Source organism: Dermacentor albipictus, unplaced genomic scaffold (assembly GCF_038994185.2).
Source record: "Dermacentor albipictus isolate Rhodes 1998 colony unplaced genomic scaffold, USDA_Dalb.pri_finalv2 scaffold_86, whole genome shotgun sequence".
In the NCBI taxonomy this organism is placed as follows: Eukaryota; Metazoa; Arthropoda; class Arachnida; order Ixodida; family Ixodidae; genus Dermacentor; species Dermacentor albipictus.
The window spans coordinates 250,251-275,133 of record NW_027225640.1 but is presented as its reverse complement, the minus strand read 5'-3'; the positions used below and the strand labels follow the sequence as shown (position 1 = coordinate 275,133).

The window sequence follows — 24,883 nt, the reverse complement described above, 5'->3', positions numbered from 1 at the left end:
ACCGACTGACCTCTCCAGAGCATAGTTCACAACTTATGCGCATCGTAACATAATATTGGCGCTGCGGTCACCAGAGTGGTTGCTGAGAGTACGCAACGAAAATCTAGGGACTCGAGAATAGAATAGTCGTAAGAAGAGACTTACTGGACGTGCAAAAAAAAAAAAAATACACAGGTAGCAGCCCCAGTATGCGAAGCGTATTAATTTACGCTTTGTGGAAACTTATGCTATGAACTCTGCCAAAACAGCCATTTTGCAATTCATTTTTTTAAAAATGAAAAGTGACCAGTTTTGGGTCAAGAAATTCCAGCACCCTCCTCGTCGCGGTAGCCCAGTGGCCCGGGTTTGATCACCGGCAGTCGCATTTCGATGCGGGCGAAATGTAAAATCATTCGTGCACTTAAGATTTAGGCGCCCAATAAAGACGCCCAGGTGGACGAAACTGGGCCGGGGATTCGACCACTCTCCACGCCAACTGGCCCAGCAAAGCATCTTGCAGGAGAAAACTATTCCTGACTTCCCAGTACAGCGTGCCTCACAATCGGATACTGTTCTGGCATGTAAAACTCCAGAATATTATTAAGTAAAAATTACGGCGCATGTTTCAAAGCGAAGCCTTCTTTGCCTACAATACCGAGTTTGACGTTGCTGCTGGCTGCGGGATTCATCTCGGTGGATATATATATATATATATATATATATATATATATATATATATATATATATATATATATATATATATACGAAGTTTATATACCCGCCGAATGCAACTGCCAACAGATGTGCTTATATAACGCTCGTATGCCGACCGACTATATCGTATTGCTGGCGAACTGTACCATAACGCAGTACAGGTACGTTTTCCTAAAGCACACTGACGTGTTAAAAAATATTGTATTATATTTAACGGATTCGTTCATTTATTTTATTTTATTAGATTTCGCCATTCGGTATGTTTCACTAGGTGTGGGCCCGTTATTGGCCGATCCTCCAGAATGTGCAACTGTCGCACAAGACGTACAGAATCTCTAAATGTCGCTTGATATTTGTCGTACTTTTCTGAGCATAGACCTGTTATCGCCATTCCTTCTTTGACAAGCATCATACACCGCCTTTGTCCTCCTCACGCCTTACACTGTGCATCCACCTGAGTGGGCCTTGCATAGCTTGTGATCGGTGTAGTGCACGAACATTAAAATTGTATCAACATAAAGTTGTGACCGTTTTGGTGGATAAACATCAACATTGCACGAGAGTACACGCTGCACAGGAGGAAAGTAAACAAAATAGTACGCATCGCTGTCTGTTGCAAAACGTGTAAATTACTGCTTCACATAGATTCGAAATGTAGGTTAGAAGTGGATTCCTCTATTAGAGTGCAACAAACATCGGGAGAATTAGTTGAGTGGTCTACGAAAGAAAGCCGTTGAACAAGGCAAGGCAGGCGGCCAGGGCGCGTGGCCTTCTGGACTGAGGAGACCATCCGCAAGAAAGGCGACCAAACAACCTCGTCTGCTCTCAGTAACGTTCAGTCATCATCCGTGCACATTTACTTAAACAGAAGCTGCCAAGTTAACGCTTGCATAAGGGTCAGATGTTTCCAAATATTTCAGTTAAGAACTGCGATTTACCACTGGCCGGCTAGCTTCGTTAATTAGCTATCCAACATTTCATCGGTTCTATCGGTAAAATATCTACGCATTTTCTTCAAAGTTGATTTATCTTGGACTGAACACATCGAATTCATCACCGGCAAAGCATTAAAAAAACTTGGTCGTCTGAAACGCCGCTTGAAACTTGCAAACGAAGATACTAAACTTCACGCGTATAGCACTGTAATCAGAGCATCCTTAGAATACGCTCCGATAGTATGGAACCCGCACACGACAAACCTTGCTGATATGCTTGAATCGGTTAAAAACAAAGCCGCACGGTTTATTTTGTCATCTTGTCCTCGTTATGAAAGTGTATCTTCCCTTAAACGAAGACTAAACCTTTCACCACTTGTCATGCGCAGAAAATTTTCCCGCCTATCATTCTTCCACAGATTATACCACAGTGATTCGCCATTCTACCGAACCTTCATTCACCCGGCTTCCTACATTTCCACACGCATCTACCATGAACATAAGATAACACCTATATTTTCTCGTACAAAAAAAAAACATCAGTATTCGCTCTTTGTTTTGTCGATCAATGAGTGGAATTCTCCGCCTGCTAGCAATGTCGCCCACACACAGCAATTAACTTTCCAATCTACTTTACATGCTTTCCTTGAAATCGATCATCAATATTATTCATGTTAACATTTGAGGCTATATAAGCAATACGCAGTGCTTTTGACATGTACGTGTTCTTTATATTTATGCTGTGGTCTTTGGTCTATTTTTTTTATTACTTACTACTTTTCCTTCATCCCAACATGTTGCGTTGTTAAGAAAGACCATTCTTGTTCATGATTACTGCATGCCATCCCCCCTTATGTAATGCCTTTTGGGCCCTTAAGGTATATAAATACATAAATAAATATATCACGGTACGTGTAAATGAGAGAGGCTAGCGAGATAGATTTTTCCGGCTCTATTGCTATCACTATTTAACAAATTTGTTGGGTCCCAAAAGTGTGTACTTTGCAATTGTATACGTTATGTTAAATAAACTTTCGAACTTTCGAACTTCCTCAGGCGATTGGTGGAGCTGCGACAATTTTTGTAATGACCAAATAAGCAGAAAAAAGAAATAATGCCTTCAAGGGCAAAGATTTCTGCGATGCTCACTATTTTCCTGTGGTGCAGTCAACACAAAGCGAGGCTCAGGAGACGAGATAGCACGTGGCTGAAAAGCGCGCACGACAATTTTGAAATATGCGCTTCATAGTATAATTAAAGAACAGGTGACACGACTTTATTTATATATTTATCTTTTATTTCACACCACCTTTGCAGAGTTCTCGGCCCCCCTCAGTTGTCGTCACTCATGGAATCATCGGGGTCGCAGGCTTGATGGTGGGGCTCCTCTTTCTGGTGTTCTTCGCCGTAGCATGGGATCGTCTTGGCGATGAAGCAGGCATTCTCTTCGTCTTTTTCTTCGCCGCCGTTATCCGGTGGAAGCACGAAGCAAGGACGTTCCTGTGGTGCGGTCTCTGCAATCCGAAGCGCGGGTGCCTTTGAGGAGCTTCCACCGTCATTCATGTCAGGGGCAGAGTGAGTTAACTTGCATGGCGCCGAACCACCACAGCTGCAACGTTTCCTGCCCCTGAAGCCGGTCGATGTGCTTTCATGATGCTGCGTTTCTCCTTCGCTGGATGCAGTGTTCGAAGTAACCTTCACTGTGCCTTCGAGAGGGGAGTCCGCCGGATTGTCGTGGTCGTCTGCTAGCTGATTGTCGTGATCTTCCGATTGGTGCAGCACCGGCCAGTCGTCGTCACTCGTCCAGGCATCGTAGCCACCATCACTCTCAGTAGCGGGGCTTGTTCGACACTCCATCGTGGGGAAATGCTCCTGCACAGTGCGTTTCCACTGGCGATTTCTTAAGAGCCGGTCTTGAAGGGTGTCCATTTGTTCCTCAAGTTCGGCTAACGCTCGCCGCAGCATGGCTGCCTCCTCCGAGTCGTCGTCTTCGGTGGAATCTCCGATTTCAGAAACCGGGCTCTGCGAAGCACTGTCCTCTGACTCACCGTTGTTTTGGCTCTGCTGTGCGTCCACCCCACGTCGTTGTTGGTTTACCACGTCCTCCTCGACGGGCGGCGTGGCGGACGCACTCGAAGCCACGACGAGCGTCGCCTGCTCATGGTGGCTGCTGCTTGCGTCAAGCTCACCTGGTTCCTCACTTGAGTCACTGCTGCCTGAAACATGAACACCAATCGGGTGGAAAGGTTGCGGCGGTGCGTCGTCCATCGATGTGAAACTGGACTCTGCTGATGAAGACTCGTGACCACTCATGTTGCTCTACCTGACGTCTCACACTCCTCTTCCTCGTCTACGAATGATCTTGCATGGAGCAGAAGGAGAAAGCAGCGCCCTCGTTTATGAAACTCTTCCACTGCTTGATCGGCGGAAAAAGACGACGCGTCAGCAGAGAACGTGGCGTTCGGCAGGACCGACTTCCTCGTTTTACAGCGAAACTGTTTATGCGGACCCTGTGCCGTCCTTGTCAGACTTAGATAAAGCTATCATCATCAGCAATAGCTCGAGCGTCGTCGTCTTCTTCCACAGCTGGCTAGTTTGCGCTCCTCGCCGCTACCGCGCAAACGAGCTCGTGCCACTGCTCCTGCGTTCGCCGTGGTCGTCCGCTTCCACAGATGGCTCCGTTGCCGCTCGTCATTCCAGCGCAGAATTTCGCTTCGTTTCAGCGCAGAATACAACATATCACATGCGATTGCCTGGAAAGACCTTGACATATTACTAGCCCATACATAACTGCAGATCCACTCACGTTATATAGGCAGTGGGAGGCATGGTTTGCGGACGAGGGAAACGAAAGCCAAGTGGCTCTCCTGGACCAAGCCCAGTGAGCCGCTCGTCCCAGTGGAGCCCTGGGCCAAGGGCCCAACCACGCTCGCCAACTTTTCTTGTTGAAAAATAAAGTTTTTTTCCTTCCTTCCTTCCCAGCGTAGAATTTCGCTTCTCGCGCGTGGCGACAGCTTCTAACTAATTTATTTCCCTGCCTCTTTTATCTTTACCTCTTCCACCCCACACAATATCCCTCATATTGTCCCTACTGTGGAGCAAAGCCCACAGCATGTCACTGTACCTGGGATTGCCCACCCCCTCCGGGCCACTCCCCTATGCCTTCACCTTCCTCCTGGGAGACTGCGCTGACCAGCTTAGACTTGCAAGAGTAGTGATGGTTGATCCGGCGCGCACGCGGAGTGGAGCAGTGGGGCCCTGAACTAAGGGCTCCACTCTACGAGGAAGTCACCTCACCTCATTAGAAATAAACTTCTATCTCTCTTTTCTGTCGTCGTAATGGGGAGGCCGCGTTTACGGGAGTATGAGCCATTACTCAAGGGGATATGAGCCATTCATTGTCTTACGTGATGGACAGATTAATTTTGAAGCAATTTAATTTTGAAGAATCGCAAGCGCCAATGCCGGGCGGATGCTGCTAACCACGCCACAGAGCGAACTCGAGACGCCGAACGCAAGCGACAAAGGCGGACTGCGGGCATAGCGTCACTGACGAGCCTCTGTCCGTCGCAGCCGAGCATGTTTAAACACAAAGACGTCAATCGTCAAACCAATCCAATCAATCGTCAAAACGATTGCAGCGCCCGCATCTCCAGTGGCGAGCCTTGCGTCCAATATACGGAGCTTTGGATTAGTGGTTCCGCACGTTCTATGCCAGCTACAACTACGAGAAGACCACGAGTAGCGTGTCGTGTACCCTTGAGGAAGAAGCTGCCTACCGCGAGAGTCAGTGAGAGATGGCTCGTGAATGGGCTCGTCGTCGTAGGGCCTGCCTCACGCACCACAAAAAAAAAGCACTTGGAGACCCGCAAGAAAAAGCACTCCTAAAGCGTGCTCGCCACGCGAAGCACGCAAAAGCAAAAATGAGTTGAAAGAATGGTGAAACAAACGATTTACAATATAGACTGCTTGCGGAGTTTGTCTTGCATGGTGTAACACTCGGGGTAACTAACACAGCTTCGCTGTTCGACCATCTTCACGAACTGCTTTTCATTCTATCCCGAACTACATCGTCGATTACGCCATTTCGTATGTTTCATATAAAGACTACGAAATATGCCACATATTTCGTAATGCTTATATGGCCTTGGGTTATTTTATCGAAATTCGGTGACCCTTCAGTAGTTGCCCATTAGATTATTATTATTATTATTATTATTATTATTATTATTATTACTACTACTACTACTACTACTACTACTACTTCAACGTAGCCTGTTTGAATAACCAGTACTCTACTAGTCGCAGCACGCTGCCGGTGGTGTCGCCTAGAACACGCACTATGGTTATATTTAGATGTAAGGGTTATGAAAAAACGTAAACAACGCTGTCAGCCTGCGCAATAATAGCTTCATTTCTTTTCTACACTGGGCTTAGCCTACACCGCCTAGACAGCAATACAAGTGGTGTTGGCTTAGAACCACGCATAGCTTCTTTCTTTACATTGTAATGCGTCAGTTGCTATGACAGCGCTTGCTGAAATCCATTTTGAACGTGGCATTGATGCAGCTTCGCAATATTTGGGAAAATATCGCCTGATATTATTTCCACAGAACCAGAATGATTGTTAGTGAGAATTATATCTCGAACTTTCGCATTCAATATACAGGGTGTCCCAACTGTTGTGCACCAAGTTTTAAAAATATGCAAATGCCACGTAGCTGGACAAAACCAAGGTAATGTTGTTCGCCGTCGCTTGGAGATAGATTATTTTTTGCATGCCGCCTAGTGACTCGCGCGGCAATTTCGCGTGTGTTCGCGGGCTTTTTTCACGCAAGGAAAAACACTGTTATGTAGCACGTATTGAGCAACGGAAAGCTGTATTAGAAATTTTTCATGTCGCTCGACAATTTTCTCATTGACGTTTTTCATCTAATTATAATATTTGAGAAGTGTATTAATTAATTAACACTAATTATGCGATTAAGCGAAATTCAAGAAAAATAACCTGAGTATCTCCATGCGACGGTAAACAACATTACCTTGGTTCTGTCCAACTATGTGGTATTTGCATATCTTTAAATCTTGGTGCATGATAGTTGGTACAACCTGTGTAGTACATCCTGTGCAGTATGATCATGTACATCCTGTAAACTTTACACAAAAACAGCGTAGCGCCCACTGACGCCGCTACGTGCGGACGCCAAAGGTCGGCAATGTAGAAAAGATGAGGAAAATAAAGTTGCGCGGCGCGTGCTCGCGTAGCAAGCACGGCATGCGCTAGTCAGTTCTGATAGTCTGCTACGAGACTGCCATGTTAATTTCATTGTTTTACTTTCCTCAATATCAACACAAAAATATTAGCTTCCAATTTTAGAATAATACAACCTGAAAATTGCTAATAACGATTATAGTATTGATTTAATATCGTTTTCAAGTTTCAAAATTATATTTAAGTATTCTTCCCCTATTACTTACTGCCACCCGATTCATGGCCCATCTCCCGTAGTGTGTTGAGCCGTATCAGTAGGCCTACACCAAGCTGGTCTTCTTGTCCTGGCGCTGCGCTGCAACCTCTCGGTTCGCGACATTTCCTGACTCGGGACTACGTGATGACTGACCCGAGGAACCTACCACCCTCAGGTAACCTTCCGCCTGACGCTGCCTCGCGCTCGGGAAGTCGCCGCTCTAAAGCTTCACCTGCCCACGTTCTGGCGCAAGGACTTACAGGTTTGGTTCACCCAGGTCGAAGCCTCCTTCGATTTACACCACAGCACCTTGGGGACTTCTCGGTGTCACCACTTACTTCCTACCTGTCTCCTGAGATTACTCACGAGGTGGCGGACACCATCGCTGCACCTTTGGGTGATTCCCCGTACCAGCAACCGAAGCAGAGTATTTTGGACCGCACCATGACACCTGAGAGCGCGCGCCTCCAGCGCTTGCTCACCTCCAAGGAACTTGTTGGTCGCCGCCCTTCCCAGCTGCTCAACAGCATGCGACGGCTTTTGGGTTCAAGCAACATCGACGCGAAGGGCGTGCTGTTGAAGTAGCTCTTCCTGCAGCAATTACGGCAGTCCATCCACATTGTCTTGACCGCTGCAGGAGACTTGACCGCCGACCGCTTCGCCAAGCTTGCTGGTCGAATCAACGACGCGACTTCTCCGCCTGTCGCCGCTCTCTCTTCAACACCAGAGTCCTCTATCGTGGCCCGCTTAGAGTCCTGGATCGATCAGCTCGCCGTCCTCATAGACACCCTTTGGACGTCATCTCATGACCAGTGAGGCTCCTCCTCACGCCTCAGCCGCCATCCCTCTTCCCCGAGCAGTCCCTACTCGCGCAGTCCTCGAAGTTTGTCTGTCTGCTTTACCATTGCACTTTCCAGCGCCGCACCTGCCAGTTCAAGTCCCCGTGCCAGTGGCCGGGAAATGTACTTCGAAATGTACCTCGCCTTGCAACCCGGCCGCCTTTTCATCGTCATGGATCGCATTTCCGGCCTACGCTTTCTTGTAGACACCAGTTCTGAGGTCAACGCACTTCCGTCCGCCAGGTGTGATAGCGTTTCTAAGTCACCTGGCCCTACGCTCCGCGCGGCGGACTCTACCTCCATCGCCACGTATGGTCTACGGTGTCTCACTCTAGACCTTGACCTGCGCGCACGTTCCGGTGGGTCTTCATCGTAGCCGACGTCAATCAGCCTATCCTCAGCTCTGACTTTCTGACCCATTTTGACCTCGACGTCAGCATGCGCCACCGTCGCCTGATTGACAGGAAGACGCGACTCTCCATCCCTGGAGTTCTTTCGGCTGTCGCTCCCACTGGCCTTCACACGCTCATTCCACTATGTCCGTACGCTCGCATCCTCGATGATTTTCCTGAGGTGACCAGGCCCTTCAATTTAAATCAGCCACCCAAGCACAGCGTAACCCACCATACGACCCAGCACAGCGCACAGCGTAGCCCACCCCATCGGGACTGGCGTCCGTGCGGGCACTACCGGGCGCTCAACGCTGACACGGTCCACGATAGCTATCCCCTCCCACACATTCAGGATTTCCCAGGCAACTTGGAATGATGCAAAATCTTTATTAAAGTGGATCTTGTCAAGGCCTATCACCAAAACGCCGTTGAGCCTGTCGATATCCCGAAGACACCCTTCGGCCTGTTTGAGTATGGGCGCAGGCCCCTTGGGCTACGCAACGCAGCTCAAGCGTTCCAAAGGTTCATTGCCGAGGTAACGCGCGCACTCCCGGCTGTATTTTCCTACATCGACGACATCCTCGTCGCGAGTCCCAATCTGCAAGACCATGAGCGTCACTTCCGGGAACTCTTTCAGCGCCTTCAATAATTTGGCCTGGTTGTCGACCCCCAGAAATGCGTCTTTGAGTGTTCCGCGCTCCAGTCCCTGGGTCACCACATCTCGGCTCTGGGAATTTGTCCGTTGCCCTCCCACGCCCAGGTCGTGCAAGACTTCCCAGCACCCAATACCCTACTCCAGCTGTGTGAGTTCCTGGGCCTAGTGAATTTCTCCCGGTGCTTTATTCCGCATTGCGCTGAGCTTCGGCATCCATTGACTGACCTTGTTCGCACGACCAAGGGCTCCTCATCCGTGATTTCCTGCTCTCCCGAAGCTCAAGCTGCTTTCAGGGCTGCTAAACACGCCGTTGCCGATTCGGTGCTTCTGATCCACCCGAGAACTAACGTGCCTACTCGCGTCATGGTGGACGCTTCCAGTGTGGCCATCGGCGCTGTTTCTCCAGCGGCAAATCTACTGCGAGTGGCGTCCACTGGGCTTCTTCTCTCGGAAGCTCCAAGCTGGTGAGACTCGCTACCCAAGACCCGCGAGCTGCTCGCTATCTACTGCCCCATCCCGCACTTCCGGCACTTCTTGGAGGGCCAGTCATTTTATGTTCTTACGGATCATGAGCCTCTGGTGTATGTCTTCCGTACAAACCCATCCAAGTACGTCGCACGTGAACTTCGTCAACTGGCCTTTATATCCGAGTTCACTATGGATACCCGGCGCAATAAAGGCACCGAAAACGAGGCAGCTGATGCGCTCTCCCGCATCACTTCCCTCGGCACTTCTACATTACCTGTGGACTGGGAACGTCTCGCTCGGGCGCAGATGGAAGACCCTGAGCTGCCAGCGCTGCGTAACCATCCCCGTTCCCGCCGCCTACAACTCGTTCCTCACCCGCTTCTTTGTGCCTGGCTCACTCTGGTGTGAAATGTCAGCGGCTGCACCTCGCCCCTTCATTCCTGCTGATTCCATCGTGCGGTGTTCCAGCCCTTTCGCGACATCTGAGATCTCAGCATCCGAGCCACGCAGTGCCTCGTTACACAGCGCTAAGTCTGGCCAAGCATTAACATCGATGTTCGCCAGTGGGCACGTTCATGCCTCGCGTGCCAGACCGCCAAAGTGACCCGCCACACGAAGACTCCAATGTAGTCTTTTTTTTTTTGCCACCTCGCTGTCGCTTTGAGCACGCCCATCTTGATTTGATTGGACCACTTCCTTGCTCTCCCGACTGCCGGTACATTCCAATGATTGACCGCTTCACGCGTTCGCCCGAAGCCGTGCCCATTCCGGACATCACTGCGGAAATGGTCGCCAAAGCCTTCGTTTCAGCATGGGCTTCCCGCTTCAGCTGCCCCAGCATCGTGACCACTGACTGCGGCCGGCAATTTAACTGTACCCTCTTCACTTCCCTCAACCGCCTACTTGGTGCTAAACACTGTCGTACCACAGCATATCGTCCTTGTGTCAATGGTATGGTTGAGCGGCTCCACTGCCAGCTCAAGGCTGCCCTCACTGCACGCCTGGATTGGGAGCACTGGGGCGACCACCTTCCTATGTAAAATGGTGCTTCTCGGCCTACGCGCTGTCCTTCGTCGCGACCTTGGCTGTTTCCCGGCCGAACTCGTCTATGAAGCACCCCTGCGACTTCCTGGAGACTTGTTCATTCCTTCGGTCTCCTCGCCCCAGCCGCTGCAGTAGCTTCAGTGACTACAAGACTGCATTCAGCAACTGCGCCCCATCCCGCGTCGATCTTCGCACTAAAGCATCTTTGTGCATCCCGACCTTGCGTCGTCGACCCACGTTTTCTCAGACGAGACGCTGTAAAGGCACCTCTTACACCCTCCTACGATGGGCCGTACCGAGTCCTCTACCAGACACTGAAGTCCGCCGCCATGCTATTAAATGGTCGCGAAGGGGTAGTCTCATTAGATCGCCTCAAACCGGCCTCTCTCGAGATCCCTCCCACGGAGCTCCCCACGGATGTCGCCGGCGTATCTGGGTATCTGCTCGTAACCCAGATAGCACCGTCTCCACTTCGCCGACGAGTACATTTCGCCGTTTCGTCTGGGCGGGGGGCCGTGTAGCGCCCACCGGCCCCGCTACGCGCGGACGCTAAAGTCGGTACTCTCGGTCGGCAATGCAAGAAGATTACGAAAATAAAGTTGGGTGGCGCGTGCTCGCGGCGCAAGCACGGCACCCGCTAATCCGTTTTAAGAGCCTGCCACGCTGGTGCTCTGGTTCTGGCGCTCCACTGCAACCTCTCGGTTTGCGACCTGGGGCGCATGTAATCGGGTCAATGAAGAGGAAGAAAATTCCGGCAGAAGCCACGTCAAGATTGCAGTCAAAGCGACTCACATTGTATCAATGTAGTGAGGCACCGTATTTCCACCACTGAGACGTGTCATGTATGAGGCGTGTACTGCAGCAGGGCTGCTCCCTCGCGCGTCCCTTTGGACATGCTACGCCATCTGGCGGCACCGCCGTGAAGTGCGCAGCGTAGGGCGTCTCTATTCATGCAAGAGTGCCTGGATGTATATGACCCGGATCAGGCACGTACCCAGGATTTTTGTTCGGGGGGGGGGAAGGGGGGCTAATTCAAGGTAACTTTTCTATGCAAATGAGTGGGGTACCTTTACTAGTGCAAATGTGAATAATGCCTACCGTTCGCCATAAAGACGCGTAAACCCGCGAAAGAGACATGAAATAAGATGTATCTCAGAGGTACCCCTGTAAGATACACGTCTTCTTTACTTGGCTAGCAAGGAACTGCATCAAACGGACTCGCACAGGAAAGAAGCGCAAGAAAAACACTGCCACGAACGAGTAAACAATCGAAAGTGTAAAATAAATATTTCTAGTAGCGCTTTGTATTAGCTCTGGAAGAATAATAAAGAAATATATATTTGCGGAACAATCACAGTTCTTTTAGATCCCTAGTTTACTGTTCTAGATAGTACCAAAACCGACTCGTATTGTTATGGGGGAGTTGCGTAACGGTGCGCGGCCACCCGTCCCATACAACCGCGTAGAGAGCAGGACGCCGCGGTTCTAGACGTACTGCGTCCACCGCTGAAGGTTAGAAAAACACCCACATTAGCACAGCAGAGAAGTGGCTACGTTAGGCTACTTGAATGATAACTGTATAAGCCTAATTCAAAACACACGCAATTATTATCCACTTGCGACAGCGTTTTCTCTACTTCCTTTTACAGCGAAGCTGTTTAGGCGGACCCTGTGCCGTCGTTGCCGGATATCGATACAACGGGGCCACGTGACCTAGCAGGTCAGAAAAAGGGACAGAAACAGGTCAGGTCAGTTCAGGACAGGACAGGACAGGTCAGAAAAAGGGACCCTTTAGCAATTTGTTGGGTCCCAAAAGTGTGTACTTTGCAATTGTATACGTTCATTATGTTAAATAAACTTTCAAACTTTCAAAACTTTCAACAGGGGAAAAAGCCTTGGAGTAACCCCTTTCCCACTGTGAGAATGCTATCTTGTACGCAAATCTTATACGATTGTCACACGGTGCATTTGCGGCGATCTAGCCAGATCGGCATCGAATTTATCGATGATTGATTCCACCCTCCCGCGAAAGAAACACATGTGCTGGCGATCTGCGGTCAACGAACAGTGCCCGGCGATTGAAACGCCATACTAGGAGCGCGTGGCTGCTGGCAGTTCTTGCGCCAGCAACAAATGCCGGTAGCCACGTCATAGACAAACCAATCTAATCGTCAAAACGATTGCAGTGCCCGCATCTCCAGTGGAGGGCCTTGCGCTCAATGTACAGAGCTTTGGATTACTGGTTACGAACATTCCATCCCAGTTATAACTAAGACCACGAGTAGCACGTACTCCTGAGGAAGAAGCTGCCTACTGCAAAAGCAAAAATGGGATGAAAGAATGGTGAAACAAAAGATTTACAATATAGACTGCTTGTGAAGTTTGACTTGCATGGTGTAACACTCAGTGTAACTAACACAGATTCGCTATTCTACCATCTTCACGGACTGGAAGGGGTGGTGATTTTTTCGAAAAAAAGATGTCCATCCATAAATATTTTCACATACAACGGTTAAATTTGTTAATTTTCGTTTTTCCTTCCTGTTTGACTGCTGCCTCGGCTCTCTCCCTAAGTAGATCATTTAATTTCTCTACTCCTTGCGACTTTTGTTTCCAGTTGCCGATTTTGCACGATAAGTTCCGTACAATTAGGGAAAAACCAGACGAGGTAACGGGTAACAGCCATATTGCTTATGGACTTAACGGTTATTGCAGGGTTTGATGATGGACGCTGTTTCGCATGATCTTATTTCCCACCTTATCTAACCCACATCATGTGTATATGGTTCCGAGGATCAGCCAGCGGCGCGGCAAGCCGTCATTCGAGGAAATAATGAAGCAAAAGGAAACGTTAAGTGCAACTGGCGTTTTTTCCGGCCGCAACTCGTTTCTCCAGCATACAGACCAGATGACTACGAACCGAATCCCTTTCCCGGTCCCTGGATCAGTCTGAACAAAGAAGGTTGAACTAACGAAGCAGCAGGGATGTGCGTGACTGCTGCGATAGATGGTGACAACTGAACGCATCTCGAGTTAATCGCGCGGGTACCTAATGGATAAGAAAGAGAGAAAAAACATTTATTTAAAATGAGGTGGGGAGACTTACTCGTATGGTGGAGCCCTTAGTCAGGGCCGCACTGCACGCCTCCGCGTGTCCGCCGGATCAGCCGTCGCTTCTGTTGCAAGTCTAAGCTGGTCAGCGCAGTCTCCCAGGAGGAAGGTGAAGATGAAGGAATGGGAGAGTAACTCGGAGTGTGTGGGCACTCCCAGGTACAATGATTTACTGAGGGCTTTGCTCCACAGTAGAGACAGTATGACAGATATTGTGTGAGGTGGAAGAGGGGAAGGTAAAGGAGACCGGGAAATTAATTAGTTGGAAGCTGTCACCACGTGACGGCATCTTATTGGTTAAGGGACTGGTGGGGGAAGTGTTTTCTGCTATCTCCACAATGTAGAGTTCGAGTGTAGTTCAATGGTTCTGTCGGTGGTTCGTCTGGGTTGGACAGCTCTTCCAGCGGCACCCGGTTAGCGAGATCTGGGGCGACCGCATTAGCGCATTTATTACCATGAAGAGAGTTCTGTCCAGGTGTTTAGACAGTACGCACCCTGTGAAACGTTGTGCGGCGTAATGATGTAAGAAGGCAGTGTGTGTAGGGTGTCACCATCCCTTGTGCCAAAATCCTACAGGCGGTCTGTGAATCAGTGACCACTGTGATGGGTCCATCCGGTGCTGGTATGGTAGAAGCATGTACGATGGTTAGGGTGATAGCAGCCTCTTCCGACGTGCCAGTGTCCACAGTGTTGAGCGTGGCCGAAGCGCTCAGAATACCTCTACTATCTAGTACGACTAGACATGGGATACGTCTCTGTAGGTACCGGGCCACGTTGGTGTATAGGACCGGTATGTCCAATGTGTCATCGCCAAAAAGTCGAGCCAGGGCTTGTTCTCTTGCCTTTCTTCGACCTTTATGACGGTCAGGGTGCATATTCAGGGGAATTGGGGCCACGTGAATTTTGCTGCGAATGCTAATCGCAAGAAGTGGGCGGTCTTCCTGTTGTGGTTTTCTTGGTGTTTGGCATCCTAGCCGGGATAGAATGAGGTACTCCTGCATTGTTAGTTGGAGACGTTTGCAATTGGCTGTTAAGATGACCTTCAACTAGTTCGTGGATGGTGTTGTGCACCCCGAGTCGTAGTATGAGCTGCGTGGACGCATGTTGGGCTAGTCCCAGTGCTGCGTTTATTGCCGTACGGAGGAGGGTGTCTAGATGAGAAGACTGGCCTTCACACCCCAGGAGATGCCGATAACTACCGCCACCCAAAAGGAGCGAAAAAGGCAGCAAAATGTTGACTGCCGAATAGCTGTGAAGTCTGAACATTGATCTGGCGGTGCTTTATGAATGTGCGTGAGGAGTGGTGGAGTTGGCGGGGGGGGGGGGGGAGGGCGTATGCCACTTAACTTCGGTGGGGGTGCGCCCCTCCTCCTGGATACGTGCCTGACCCGGATTCTATTCCGCCCAGCACTGTAGAAATGTTAAAGGTTTTTTAACATTGAAGAGCGGCGCAAGCCCAGAGCACATATCCAGTGACCCAAGTTCGCGTCAAAAGGTTCGTTATGTTCACTTAAGAGTGGCACATACCCTGCATCACATACCCAGTTGTACACACTTAATGGGACATACCAGGCAGCACATACCCAGTGGCGCAAACCTAAGTTTGCGTGAAAGGAAAACGGTTAAAGACACACACAGATAGGTACTGGAAAGTGTGTGAAGTAACCTAAGAATACTTATCACATTAAAATAAATGATGCTGCGAGAAGAAAACTATTTGCGACCTGCTCAAAGATCAGTTAAGTCTTAGAAAGCATTGTGCGGTTACAAGACAAAGCGGGCCGAAAGGGGTAGAATTCTTTGCGTCCAGGTACACCAAGGTGTTTGTTACACATTTTGGGCAGGCCCACACACGCAACGCTTCTCGCTCTAAGCGAATCAGCGGTTGAAGCTTGCAGACAGGAAACCATCAATACTCTAATCACACGTATACCTTTTGAATCAATATAATCAATGGGCTGGAGCCAGTAAATATATCCGTCATAAATTACACATGGGGTACTAAACTTATACAACTTGAGGAATAATATTAAGGTGATGTGTGACTGGGTTTTACACTGGGTTTGTCATAGAAAAAGCTAGAGCCGCACACTTTCTAATAATGAGGGTAAAATCTATATTTCCAACCACTATTGTACATAAGGCATGCCTGGAAAACCGGGAAACGAAAGTGAATATCGCCAGCCATGCCAAAAATGAAAGAAGGTAATGTCATCGCCCTAAACGTAATTACTAGCACATCGATGTCATAGTATTGTGCGAAGCAAGATGATGTTTCGAAGCGATGCCTACTACAGGGATGAACGTGGTGCTCACCAGAGGGATGAAGATTACGATTGCGTTCTAGGCCAGAATTATTTAGGATAACAACAACTACAACACCAGCAACAACCACTGCAGTGCGGTGGGATGGTAGTCCGTCCCTTAACCGATAATTTCCTCGCACGTCGGGTGCAGCAGGATGGTGTGCTTTAACTTGGCCGTGTGACACCCCTTGGTGTCGCACAAGGGCGTCTACGAGTACTGAGTGCTCTTGACGCAGCAATCCTTGAGGTTTATGAGATACTTGGTCTGGCCTAGAATGTCAAGCCAGCAGCAGCAGAAGGCCAGAGTGCGAAAGTTCTAGTTGACGACGCCCAGCAGCTGCTTGGAAGGTGGCAGCCTCAGTGGTACACACAACCAGAGTATAAATTTATGTATTGAGGCATATCCAAGTCGTTATGCACATCACCTCACCCTGGCCGCCGAAGCTACCAGTGGCGCACACTTCGCCTTCCACCATTCTCTCAGCTTCTCCACCCGTCACAATAGCCACTGTTGTCCCAGCGTGAATCCAGTACGGACCAATCAAGTGACCATTAAGTTGGCGGACGGCCTTCAACAGATATGTCTTGCCTTCAAGCTCCACTTCGTAAGATTCCATGGCTTCTTGGTTGCCCTGGCCAGCGTCCCTAAGCCTGAAATCTATCCCAGTCTTCTTTCTCTCTGTATTAGGGGCATCTCGTAACGCTTTCACCAATTTATCATAGTTGTAGTTGATGGTAAGCATGGAGGGTTCAGTCAATAATTTGGCCAGTAATGTGGGTGCCAAAGTCAATATTGCGTATTTCGTCGTAGCCCAGCACTTCGCATATTTCAGTCAAGGTCATTCCAGGCTTGATGACTTTCACCGTTTGCTGCCTTCACTGGCGATGAGCTGTCGAGCACCACGTTCATCTATGCATGCATCGCTCCGTAATATCATTAAATAATACCAGTGAGAATACAGCACCTCGATGTATAGCTCGTATTTTCTTGTACCTATCAGACGAAGAGGCGCCTTGACAACAGTAAAATTAATTTCGGCATTTCAGTGACTCAAGCTATAATGTAGCCAGGAAAGCTGTGATGTCGCAATGAGTATTAAAATTGCACGTTCAGCACTGTCGTAAACGATGAATACATACAGAGTGACCAATACCACATAAGGGGCTTATTGCGTTGTGCATCACCATCATCATCATCATCATCATCATCATCATTATTATCATGAGCCTATTTTATGTCCACTGCAGGACGAAGGCCTCTCCCTACGATCTCCCATTACCCCTGTGTTGCGCCAACCGATTCCAACTAGCACCTGCGAATTTCCTGATTTCATCGCACCACCTAGTCTTCTGCCTTCCTCTACTGCGCTTCACTTCTCTTGGTACCCATTCTGTAGTCCTAATGGTCTAACGGTTATCTAACCTGCGCGTTACGTGACCTGCCCAGCGCCATTTTTTTCTCTTGATGTCAATTAGAATTTCGTCTATACCCGTTTGCTCACTGATCGAAACCACTCTCTTTCCGTCTCTTAACGTTATGCCTAGCAATCTTCGTTCCATCGCTCTTTGCGCGGTCCTCAACTTATTCTCAAGCTTCTTTGTGAGTCTCCAAGTCTCTTACCCATATCTCAGCACTGGTAAAATGCACTGATTGTACACCTTCCTTTTCAATGATAATCGTAAACTTCATATCAGGAGCTGACAATGTCTGCCGTATGCGATACAACCCATTTTTATTCTTCTATGAATTTCCTTCTCATGATCAGGGTTGAATTTGATTAATTGACCTAGGTAAACGTACTCCTTCACAGACTCTAGAGGCTGACTGGCGATCCTGAACTCTTGTTCCTTTGCCCGGTTATTCATCATTATCTTTGTCTTCTGCATATAATATTCAACTCCACTCTTACACTCTCTCTGTCAAGTTCCGCAATCATTTGTTGTAACTGGTCTGCAGCGTTGCTGAATAGAGCAATGTCCTCGGCAGACCGAAGGTTGCTGAGCTATTCGCCGTCGAGCCTTACTCCTAATTCCCAGTTTCATAGCTTGAATATTTCTCTCAGGCACGCTCTGAATAGCATTGGAGAGATTGTGTCTCCTTGCCTGACCCCTAGGTATCGTCCTATTTTTGTTGTGGAGAATTAAGGTTACCGTGGAATCTCTTTAGATATTTTCCAGCATATTTACTTAAGCGGTCTGTACTCCTTGATTACGTAATGCCTCTATGACTGCTGAATCTGCTGAATTCTACTGAATCAAATGCCTTTCGTAATCTATGAAAGCCATATATAGAGGCTGATTGTACTCTGCGAATTTCTCGATTCCCTGATTGGTGACGTGAATGTGATCCATTGTAGAGTATCCCTTCCTGAAACCTGCCTGTACCCTTTGTTGACTAAAGTCCAGTGTTGCCCTTATTCTATTGGAGATTGTCTTGGTGACTATTTCATATAATACTGGGAGTAGGCTAATGGGCCTGTAACTTTTTTAATTCTTTATTCTCTCTAGTTCGATCAAAATTAGAATACGCACAGCCCATCTGGTGGCCGAACCAAGTATACCTTGCTAATTCACTTGAATCAGTTCAAAACAAGGCAACTAGATTCATTAATTATTCGTATTCTTTTGTTATCAGCATATCATCTCTGAAATCGCAGTCCAACCTACCTACTCTTGCACTTCGTCGCCGCATTGCTAGTTTATGCTTATTTCATAAATTCTTTTATTCCGAGCTACCATAGGAACCCTACATCTGCTCTCCCCCACCACGCGTCTCTCTTCGCACCGGACATCAGCAGCAGGTACCTCGACCACGAGCACGCAGAACAACTTTTTCTTCATCATTCTTTCCCCGGACTGCTAGTGACTCGAATGGCCTTCCCCAAGAACTTGCTGCCATCACATACCCATCTATGTTCCTAAACCAAATTACGTCTGCGCTTTCATCACGATAGTCACTTTTGCTTGTATAACTCGTTCAAATTTTTTTCTCTGTTCTCTGGTTAATCTATATGTGTCCCACCCCTTATGCAATACCCTGACACGAGGGTCTTTAAGGAAATAAAGTGAAGTGAAGTCTCACTTTTTGTGGATTAGTATAATGTTTGCATTCTTCCAGTTTTCTGGGACCCTTGCAGTCGATAGCCACTTCGTATAGAGAGTAGCCAGTTTTCTAAGCATTATGTCTCCTCCATCTTAGATTAAATTGACTGTTATTCCATCTTCTCCTGCCACTCTTCCCCGTTTCATATCTTGCAAGGACCTTCTGACCTCATCGCTAGTTATAGGAGAAGTTTCTTTTTTTGTATCCTGTTCATTACTGTTTAGAAAGGAGTTATCCTGAGTCCTCTGGGTACTGTACAGGTCAGTATAGAATTCTTCCGCTGCTTTTACTATACCTTCGATATTGCTGATGATACTACCCTGTTTATCTTTCAGTGCATACATCTTGGTTTGTCCTGTGTCAAGTTTTCTTCTCACTGATTTCAGGCTGCATTCATTTCTTACGGCTTCTTCAGTCTTTCTCAAGTTATAAATTCGGATATCACTTATTTTCGCCTTGTTGATCAGTTTTTACAGTTCCGCGTATTCTATCTTATCTCTTGAATTGGTCACTTTCATTCTTTGTCGTTTCTTTATTATGTCCTTTGTTACTTGGGAGAGCTTGCCTACTGGTTGCCTTGGTGCCTTGCCTCCCACTTCAATTGCTTCCTCGGAAGCCAGCCTAGTTACGGTTTCCTTTCATTACCTCTATTCTCATCTCCATTTCTCTGTTCTAAGGCGGCATATTTGTTTACAAGCAGCAGCCTGAATTTGTGTGCTTTTACCCTTACTGCCTCTAGGTTGACCTATTTTTCTTCACCAAGTGAGTGAGTGAGTGAGTGACGAAACTTTGTTCTGAACGCCTGCAGAATGGTTAGCCTTCCCCTGTTAGGGAGGCGTTACCGTGACGCGGCCATGACGTCTTCGCGGCGTGTGGTGCCTCTACTTCGGCCGCGGCCGCACTATTCCCTTTGGGAGACCGCGCCTGCCCCTCCTTTGGGGTGGCAGCCTCCCGCCGGTTTCGCTCGGTCGTTGCCTTTCGAGGGCCGCCGAGATCTGCTGGACGGCCTGGGTTTGAACATCTTGGTCATAGCATCTCGTTGCGGCCTCGAGCCGCGGCGGGATCGTTGTTAGTGTTGCAGCTTCATGCGGATTCTTAGCACAGTCCCAAAGGATGTGAGCTGCAGTGGCTCTTTCTTTTCGGCACACACAACACAGATCACTTTCATAAACACTTGGACACACGTGCCTCATCAGCACCGGGGTGAATAACGACCCCGTTTGAAGTTGTCGGTATAAAACCGCCTCCTTACGGGTCAAGCCGGGATGAGGTGGCGGCATAGTCCTGCGCTCTAGTCGGTACCATTTCACAATTTCATTGTACGAAGTCATTTTGTCCTTGGTTTCCCACCACCACGACGGGTCGGCTGTAGTAGCAGCGGCACGGTTGGTTAGTCCTCGCGCCGCCGCGTTCGCCGTCTCGTTGTGGTTAGCGTTGCCGCGATCCGACACATCACTGCCCATGTGGGCCGGAAACCACTTTATCACCACACACCGACTTTCAATCGTGAGATCGACCACACGCAGCACACGCGCGGCTTCACCACACACCCTTGCTCTGGCGTAATTTTTCACTGCCGTCCTAGAATCACAGAGCACAGTCGTGCACTCGGGGTCGGCGATGGCCAAAGCAATGGCCACCTCCTCGGCTTGATGCGCCCCTCGAGTCCGCACACTCGCCGCTGTTCTAGTTGCACCGGTATGTATGTTATGGCCCTGTGTTAACGAGGTGCAGTCTGTACCGCAAGCATTTCGATGTCTGCAAACAGTGCGGCAAAATAGGCCACAGAAGAGACGTTTGTCCTAACCCCCATATGAAAGTGTGCTTCGATTGTGGGGCCAATAACCCTGTCGATGGCCACGAGTGTACGCCTAAATGCAAACTATGTGGGGGACAACACCCAACGGCCGATAGAGAATGCAAGAACAAATACAAAACTCCCTACGTAGTAACGAAAAGGCAGTGGGAGCGCAAGATGGCGGAAGAGCGCGTACAGCAACAACTAGCATCCGGAGAGTTTCCACCGTTGACGACGTCAGCAGGAGTGAGCGGCACAGCTGGTCGCCACGAGTCACGCTCGCGCGGGAACAACAGCGAAAGTCAAAACCGAAGCATGAGCCGCCACCGCCGATCCCAATCCAAAGACAGAGTAGCCTGGGCAGACGTAGTAAAGTCGGGGGTAGCCAAGAAAGAGCAGCAGCAACAGCAGCAGCAGTCACCGCCATTTCGAGGTGGTGGAGGGAAATTTAAAGACGAAAGTGAGGCAATGAAGGCGCTAAGAGAAGCAAACGAGGCGTTGCGGAAGAAGAACACTGAACTAGAGGCGGCAGTCAATAAGCTCAGCAAGGAAATGGCAGAGATCAAGAGAATGATGACGGTCCAGCTACAACAGCAGCACGCACAGCCTTTATCGCCACAACCACAGCAGATGGCAATGACCGAGGATGAACCCGAAGTAGCGGTGAACCCGAGGACAGAGAACGCGGCCTCGGCGGGTCCGGCACCCAAGAGAAGAGCAATTGAAAATCTTAAAGAGCGGAGACTCAGCGATAGGGTAGACAACCTTGAAGATAGGCTCACCCACTTTGAAGAGTATATTCGCACGACATTCACCAAGACAATTACCGACCGTTTCATAGCAATTGAACAGACGTGCCAGCAATTAACGACGACAGTACAGAATTTGGCAACGCAAATGGCTAACTTTCAGCAAACATGGATAGGACATCAACCACCGCAACCACAACAGCAGTGAAAGGCCTCCTGGTCTGGCATTGGAATTGCAACGGTTTTGCTGGGAAAAAGGCTGCACTTCAGCAACACTTAGAACAAGTATCAAGAAAGCCAGATATTATCATGTTGCAAGAGACCCTCATTGAGGAAGTAAAGCTCTCAGGTTACCGGTCCCACGCCAGCCCACCAAGCTTCCGGACCGCGGCCGGCAGTAGCGGCAGGGGAGTTTGCACCTTGGTGAGGAAAGGCATCACGTACGTCGAGCACGAGTTATTGAGCAAAAGCCCAATCGAGCACACCATGGTAGAGGTGGTTACCGGGAAAAAGCAGAAGGAAAGCTCTTTTCTGGTAAACGTGTACAGTAGCCCCTCACACGGAAAGCAGAAATTCACCAAGTTTATTTTTTCTCTCTGCAAATTAGGGTGAATCCTAGCTCTCCCTTACCTATGATCACTGCACTTTACCCTACCTATCACTTTTACATCCTGCACTATTGCGCCGTGCAAGTTGCTGTAAATGTAGGTCCCTTAAAATTATTGGCGCGTACCCACTCTGGGGGACTTGGCAAGAACCAGGTCAAAGTAAAGCAAAAAAAAAAAAAATTGAAAGCACAATTTTATAATTCTGAGGGATTGGCCAAGAACCAGGTCCAAGTAAAGCAAAAAAAAAATTGAAAGCACAATTTTATAATAGGCTAATTAGAACCAAAAGCTGAATTCGCTTTACAATATAGGCTGTACACTGCAGATTGTCGTCGTCGTGCCGTCCTCTTTGTTGTCGTTGCCGTTAGTATAGCAACCAGCGCTCATGTCCTTTCGTTTAGATAGCTTTATGATTGTTCATTCAGAATAGCTGATTAGGAAAAAAACATCCCTGAACTCTACTTGGGTTTCATTTATTTGCAACTACTATTTATGTATAGCTCACCCTTGTAATGAATTTATGAAATCCATCGGACTCTTGACCAATCCCCCCCCCCCCCCCCCCCGCATGTGCATAGGTATCAGTACCTTTAAGGTTATCAATATCATATCAGCATTAGGTAGCGCGTAATATCCTTCTACACGATTATTCTTTGCTATTTTTTATTTTTTCAGTACCAATTGAAAAAGATAGCGTTGCGGGAATCAATGTTATTCAAAGCACTTTGCAGGTACCTGGATATCCAGGTACCTGCAACTTCGTGGCTTGCAGCTGTATATCCAGCCACGCTTTGGATTCCAGAAAGCACTGCCAGATGAACCGGCATGTTTGTGTAAGGCGAGCAATCATCTGCGTGACGTGAGCCTTCATGTGACGACAGCAGCTAGGTGATGACGACGAAGCCAGCTACAATAACGTGACGTTATTCTACGAGTCATAGCTTATCTAGAGCTACTACGGCGGTAGGCAGCAAATAACACCGGCAGGAGCCTTATGACCGCTTGCATGTTGTGAGGCACATGAGTGTCACAGAATCGGCTCAACGGCTGAATGTAGGGCAACATGCGACTAATATTCTAATATCATCAAGCCGGCCAGACTAGTTCTTGATGACGCAGTAAGTGCCGGCGCACACCCCGTGAACATGGCCGAGACCAGCGAAAGCGAAGCGAAGATATGCCGCGTCGAAGAAGAAAAAACATTGACCTACGAGCTAAGCGATGACGATACTGATTGTGATAATGTGCCCTCTATGATGTGCCTTTCATCTGCGTATTGTACAAGGAGAAGCGACCCTAGGAAATCGCAGTTGCTTTCCGCTTATCAGAGGAGGGCCGTAACTTTTGGAAAGTGAATCTAAATCGCGCTGCGTCAGAAATTGTTTCTGCAGCCAAGGAAAAGATAGTCATTCTGCGTTAAAGGCATGGAAGCTCCTCTGTTAACATTGCTTCTGTGTCATCTGCAAGGCACCTGCTGTCGCTGAGTGAAGTAGCTGGTTTGGAAGTCAAGCCACCCATTCCTAGGTCATATACAAGAAATGTTGACAAGATGCGCCATGTCCCAGTTCACTATACCGAAGAGCAACTGCTTGACTCTTTGAAAAATTTTGGTGTGACATCGGCGCGCCGTCAGGCACACTATATCCAACGAGAAGACGGCGTACTCGAATCACGCCCACTCAGAACCATTATTTTTTTTACTTCAGAGATGACCGACCAATACCGAAAAGGTACATTTGAGTTTCACGAGTCATCCTATGGAACAATGCCTTGGTCCAGCACTGAGATGCTACAAGTGTCAAAGATTTGGGCATTTATCTAAGAACTGATGCCGTTCACGTCGCTGCAAGATATTTTCATAGGGCCACGAAAGCACACAGTGCAAGTCTGTATGTCCCCCACAGGGTGCGATCTGCGGCGGTAACCGTACAGTTTCCTTCTCCGGGTGCCCTCAGAACAAGGCAACTTCAAAGCTGCAGCGTGGACATGAGCTAATACACGTAAGACTGCCTCCTCATGACGGGCCTTCGCCTAACCCGGATACCATTCGTCACTCGCCTTCAACTTCCAACAACGAACGAGACCAGTGATACACTTTGCCTTACTCTTCAGTAATGAAAGAAGCATGTCGGCAACTTTCTGACGAGCGATAGGATCTACCTTTATTGCTACGAACCTTACTGTGGCTTCTCATTTAGAATGGCGGACCTCCTCAACGACAACCTCTGCCGTCGTCACAGCAAGCTCATCAAACATCTCAGGGACCACAAGCAACAACGTCGACATCTCAACGACCATCTCAAGAACTTCCTCCGCGATCGGCTCCAGTAACGACAACCTCTACCTCCGCTCCGGTCACGGCTGGAGCTTCAGCGCCTACTAGTATTTAAACGTCTATCCTGTGGCACAGATTATCTTTTCCATGCTATTCGTAACTCTTCGTGCAGTCCTTACTGCCACAAGCAAACAACCTGCCAGAGGTAAAAGCATTGCTATCTCTGGAGTTACTGGTACTTCCACTACCCGGATCTGCTTCACGGCAGGCTTATCCTGAATAATCTTTACGAAAATGTCACATTTCCGTACAGTGCTAATGAATGGCCCACGAATTAAGTCAGCTGATTTTCGCAAACTACTCCCTCAACATAATTTTCTTTTTTTATGTGTACAGGATGCAAGTAAGTGAGATCACTTTCGGCTCTCTTGTTATATTT

The 24,883-nt window shown here is 48.5% G+C and overlaps 1 protein-coding gene and 1 pseudogene across 1 annotated transcript in view; both read right to left on the bottom strand.

Moving 5' to 3' along the window:
- Positions 1 to 24,883, bottom strand: part of LOC135920076 (uncharacterized) — a 75,019-nt gene that overhangs the window by 18,268 nt on the left and 31,868 nt on the right. The window lies entirely within an intron of this gene.
- Positions 16,030 to 17,536, bottom strand: LOC139053303 (methionine aminopeptidase 2 pseudogene; annotated as a pseudogene).